Raw genomic sequence first — 5,826 nt, 5'->3', positions numbered from 1 at the left:
CCCCCGGGGGGGGGGGGATCTTGGGGTAAAGAAATCCATAGATGGAGAGTTTCATGACAACTTTAATGAAAACTCTTTTTTTTTGTCAATGAAAATTTTTATTTTATAACCAAATATGGAAAATTTGGAGCACATCAAGATACAGACTCCAAATACTGGTTATATAACCCAGTCTTCACAGATTATAAACTCTCTATATACTCTTTTATGTGTTGAAGAGGACCATTTGCAATCACCTCTGGATCAGAAATTGTAGTAGTAACTGAAGTTCCCAAATAAGAATTAGTTAGAGCGGGTCTGAAGGTGTAAGTTACCATGCGATTTTTTCTGCTAACTTGCACCCACTCTTAGATTTTCATGGCGAGGAAGAAGAAGAGAAGTGAGAAGAAAATCTTTAATATAGGATTGAGAGCTTCTAACTCAAGTTTGATAGGCTCTGTGGATCAAATTGATACAAATTTGGCTGGAGATGATGAAGGATCTGATAACTATACTATGGGCTCGACAGGTCCAAAAAGGGAGAAGAAGAAGAAATCAATGGAGGAATTTCTCAGATCTACAGATTTCCTGGTTGATTCGCAACATCCTATGAGTTCTTCATAGATGACTGGAGTCCAAACTTGCTATTTAAGTAAATCTCTAAACTCTTGTGTAGGCGCTAGTAGCTCATCTAGGGCTTCTTGGGCAGATGAGATTGAGTTAGATGTTATCTCTTCTGATTTTTCTTTGATTCAAAATTTTACTTCCAATCCTTCAGGAGTTCTTAGCTCTGACTCAGTGAGAATCGATATATGATACGGACACTGTTTCCATTGATATCTGATTTGAGAAATTTTGTAGAGGCTAGATCTGATGATTTTTTAACTCTAATAAAGAAGCCAAAGAGGAAAATGCGTTTGTAAATCCTAAAGATCATGTGAATTCAAATCTGGAAAAAGAGCAGAATGTTAATGTTTAGGATAAACCTGTAAATGGTTAGGATAATAAAGAGATTTTGAAGAAAACAGGTACTGAATCTAGCAAATCATTTGTTAGCCTTTTTACTGATAATAGGAAATCGGGCAATGGATTATCTCTGAACTTGATGTCGTCTTCCCAATCCAATACAGTCTCATTTTCTGTTGATGAATGGAGGGAAGGAGAAGATTTATGGAGAAATACCTTAATTGGTCATGTCATAGGATTGAATGTCAAGTTTAAATCATTTGAATCCTATGTCAGCAAATTATGGGGTAAAATTTCTATTACGAAGGTCTCATTAATTAAAAAGGATTATTCCTATTTGATTTTCAAACTGAAAAATTGATGAGAGATGTTCTTGAGGCTGGACCTTGGTTTTTTGGGTGAAGACCTCTAATGTTAAAGCCATGGAGCATTGATTCAGATTTGGAGAAGTTGCAGGATTTTTTTATCCAATGTGGGTTTAGTTTCCAAATCTAAGGTTAAATCTATGGAGCTCAACTGGCATTAGCAATGTTTCTAGCCTTATTGGCAAACGTATTACAACTAATAAACTCACGGCTACTAGGCAAAGATTGAGCTATGCAAGAGTTTTGCTAGAAGTAAAATTAACATTGAAAGAGCCTTTACCTATTCATTTGACTATCCAAGGACCCGATGGAAAAAGCTATACACAGTCAGTATTATATGAATTCAAACCAAAATGATGTTCATTGTTTAGCATGATAGGTCATGATACTGAGCAGTGTAGGAAGAATAAAACTAAAAAGATGTGGGTTCCTATCAATAGGCAGGCTGAGAAAGTTGCACAGGAAAATGTTGAAAATGCTGGTAATTTTGGGCTTGGTAAGGAGTCTTTAGTTCAGGAAGGGACTAAAGCATGTTCTAATGCTAGTTCTAATGGGTAGGATGTAAAATTAACTTCGGGTCAGAGAGCACATACTGTTGAGAAACATGCATAGTCTAAAAAACATGCACATATTGAAATTCAGCCTTCTTAGTAGGAAACTAGGATCTGGGAGAAAAATTCAGGTCAGGGGGCGTTTTCGACTGGTCTATCAAATCTACAACATGCACATCTTCAGCAAATTGACTTCTCAACTCCGATTGTCAATGCATCTGGGTTTACTAGTGTTAATAGAACAAATATAGCAATGAGAGTTTTTATAGCTGAACCTGATACTTCAGGTATTCAACTATCTCATTTCTCTCTTCTGGAAGATTCTTCATGTGTTGACAGGGGTGGAAAATCTCTCTAATGCACCTTGCTATTTGGAATATTAGAGGATCAATAAGTGCTCTAAGCATATGATAGTAAAGCAGTTTATTCAAGAGTATAATCTCTCTTTATTAGTTCTTCTGAAAACTAAACTCACTAAAAACAAGTTACAAGTCTTAGCTATGAAAATTACAAAAGGCTGAAAATGGATTTCTAATGTGCATGAAGCTAGCAATGGAACAATTTGGATTCTCTAGGATAGTAATATCTTCACAATTCAAAAAATTATATCATCAGTGCAATATATTACTTGCTCAATTGAATCCAGGGTTGTAGATTCTCCAGTCTGTGTACTATAGTCTATGCACTAAATCAAATGATTAGAAGGAGAATTCTTTGGCGTGATCTTTTGGCGTTTAAACATAATGTAAATGGTCCCTGGATAATTGGTGGAGATTTCAATACAATTACAAGTTGTGATGAGAAGATAGGATGTATGCCAATTTCTGATGCTGATACAAAGGACTTTCCGAATTTTATCACCACAAGCCAACTATTGCATATAAGATCAATTGGATGTTTTTTTTACTTAGAGTAATAACCAAGAGGCTGAAAATAGAATCTGGTCCAAATTGGATAGATATTTGGTTAATGAGGATTGGATTCATCTTTATACATCTAGTCAAGTGAGTTCCTCATGCCTAAGTGCTCTGACCATTCCCCATCATTGCTAACTATTGAAGATGATGTTATTGAGGGTAAAAGTCCATTCAAATTCTTCAATATGTGGGTTAAGCATCCAGATTTTATCTCAACTGTTAAATCAATATGGAAGCTGAACATTGAAGGCTACAAAATGTACATGTTTCACTAAAAAAACTCAAAAAACTTAAGTATGCACTTAAAGAGTTGAATAAGAAACACTTTATGAATATAAGTGAACAAGTTATTAGAGTGCAAGAAGAATTGACTGATATTCAAAGGCTGCTAAGTATGGATCTTTTCAACCCAATTTTGATAACAAGAGAAAAAGAATGCATCAAAAAATATGACAGGTTGCTAGATTGTGAATCCTCTTTCTATAAGCAAAAGATCAATATTAACTGGAGTTTGGAAGGGGATAAAGGGTCTAAGTTCTTTCATTCTATCATGAAAAAGAAAAGGCATCTCAATAGAATTCTGACTCTATACACTGAAAATAGATCTAGAATCACTGACATATCTGAAATAATTGCAGAATTTATTGATTATTACAAAAAACTTTTAGGAACTGCTGATATGCTAATGTCTGATTGAAACATGTGAAGCAAAATCATAGATTTATGTACTTAGTATATGTAAAGATAGAAACATCATTGGAAACAGTAATTAGCAACAAAAAAACAAAGAGAGAAATTATGATAAAAACACAACAAATAAACATAGTAGTTAATAACAAAAACCGAAATCTTGAAACTTTAGGTAGGATGTGCATGATGGAGAAGATGAGCACATGAAGAACTATCCAACTAAGTACTCACGTGCGTTAGATGGTAATGCACGTGCCCTGCTTCTCCATCCTCCACAAGCCACCTCTCAATGCCAAAAGAAGAAAGTTAATTAAGCAAGCAAAGCTTTCTTTCTTCTCTCTCTATTCTCTCCATGTACATCTTGAATCTGTGGGATTTTGAGTGATGAGGGAATGTTCATATAAGGGTGAGGGTAGGTGGGATTACAACCAACCTCAAAAGAATTGGTGGGCTCCACAAGGAGCTTTTATGACAACTAAGAAGAGCATTTTAGTCTTATAATGGGCAAAATTAATTTTGAAAAGCTACCTACCTAATTAAGATGCTGAATCCAATCCAATAAATAGTTTTTTTAGATAGTTGATAGATTGATTCAGCACCTGGCTGGAGTCTGAGACGTCTTGGACAATGGCACTATGGACGTAGATGGTATGACTCTGAGTCCATACGATACCTGTTCCTACTAGCCCTTCTTAAGCTAGTATTCTTCAAGAATGCAAAACAGGTCAAATTTTGTAAATATTTGATACTGAAGTACACTCTATTTTCTCCCGTGGATCTAGTTAGTTGCCGAACCACGTTAAATTGCTTGTCTTTGCATTTGTTATATTTTTCTGTGCTTTTATTGACATCGTTTACTTCCCTCTTGTCAGGTAGATCGATCGTCTTTATCGATGAAGTAGATCTAGATGGATGGATCCAGGCAAATCTTGTGCATGTTGCGCGTATTTCTCAAAAACCTTCGTGTAGTACAAGGTGATACTTGCATAATTTTGGATTGGTTAGTTACAATTCTTATTGAAGAATCTGTAGGTCACAATAGCTATTAACCTTTTGACCAAAAGGAGAAAAAAAATGGAAGGAAAAAGAAAAAGCATTTAAAAAAAAAAACTACTTCATTGAATTTGAATGTTTTCAGATGCTGTCTGCGTTTGTGAATGCTATTTCATCCACAAATTTATGGCACATAAGCTTGGTCTGAGGATAAGCTACTTTGAAATTATATTTGGAAGATTAATGGAAAGACAAAGATATGATTTTGTTATTTGTATCATTTGTCTGACACGTTCCTTACATTCATTGATGTCATTTTGCATTTAGTAACTATGTATAATATTATTATAGCCATTTTAGTGATGAAAATATTCTCCAATCAATGGTGAACAAGTGTTTCACATCATGCATAATCGAGTCAACTCTTGAAGATAACTAACGGCCCAATTCGGTCAACTCGACACACCGACATCTTATGAGGACGACTTAAAAGACGTTACGTGTCGATCCCTGACTAAGTCGACTGCTTAATCATCCCACTCGATCGACTAATCGACCGACATCTTGTGAAGGCGACCCCAAAGTTGGTACTTCTCGAACACCGGACGAGTAGAAAGACGACGAAATACCTCGAGCCTCGAGCCCCCTCCTGTGCAATGGTGACCAATCATCTAGTAATAAATTCCATTAAATGCATTATGGGCGACATCATTCCTCTGTCCCTAATAGTCTTTATGACACATCAGACCACATCGACATCGCACACTCCCGATCATTTCGCATTAAACACCGAAGTGACCTCTTCTCCACTCGTCGGTCGATACCTATACGGCGATATTTTCCCCCTTTCGTTTCTCTTTGATCTCCAGCACCTCTCACGTGATTGAAAGGGGGGATTTAAAGAAGAGGAAATTAGAGAGAGAGAGAGAGAATTAAAGAGGGTTTTATCTGTGGAACATTAATTATTCTCAAGAGAGAATTGAAAGGGTTTATTCCCTTTAATTATTAACACTGTAGATACAGTGTTCATATTTGAGAAATCTCAGTTTAGGGATTTGCTCTTAAATTGTAATTTCTTGTTTGATTAAAAAGAAATTGACTGTGTGGCTCCCGAGGACGTAGGCAGTTGCCGAACCTCGTTAAAACTTGGTGTACTGTTCTCTATTCTACGTTTCTGTTGCATTAGGGGATTTAGGCGTTAAATTCCCAACAAAAAACATTATGGGCGCCATCATTCCTCTATCCCCAATAGCCTTTAAGACACATTAGACCACATCGGTACCGCACACACCCAATCACTTGATATTAAATGTCGAAGTGACATCTCCTCCAATCGTCAACCGGCACCTGTAAAGTAGATGTTGA

General features: G+C 36.1%; 1 long non-coding RNA gene across 1 annotated transcript in view; it reads right to left on the bottom strand.

Annotated features, from left to right (window-relative positions):
* Positions 1-3,800, bottom strand: part of LOC109843097 — an 8,398-nt gene extending 4,598 nt beyond the window's left edge. The window contains exon 1 of the long non-coding RNA XR_002247508.1: positions 3,700-3,800. This is a non-coding gene — a long non-coding RNA (uncharacterized LOC109843097). The remainder of the gene's footprint in view (positions 1-3,699) is intronic.

Source organism: Asparagus officinalis, chromosome 5 (genome assembly GCF_001876935.1).
Source record: "Asparagus officinalis chromosome 5, Aspof.V1, whole genome shotgun sequence".
NCBI classification, from domain to species: Eukaryota; Viridiplantae; Streptophyta; class Magnoliopsida; order Asparagales; family Asparagaceae; genus Asparagus; species Asparagus officinalis.
The sequence above is the reverse complement of the archived record's forward strand: the minus strand, read 5'-3'. Positions and strand labels throughout refer to the sequence as shown.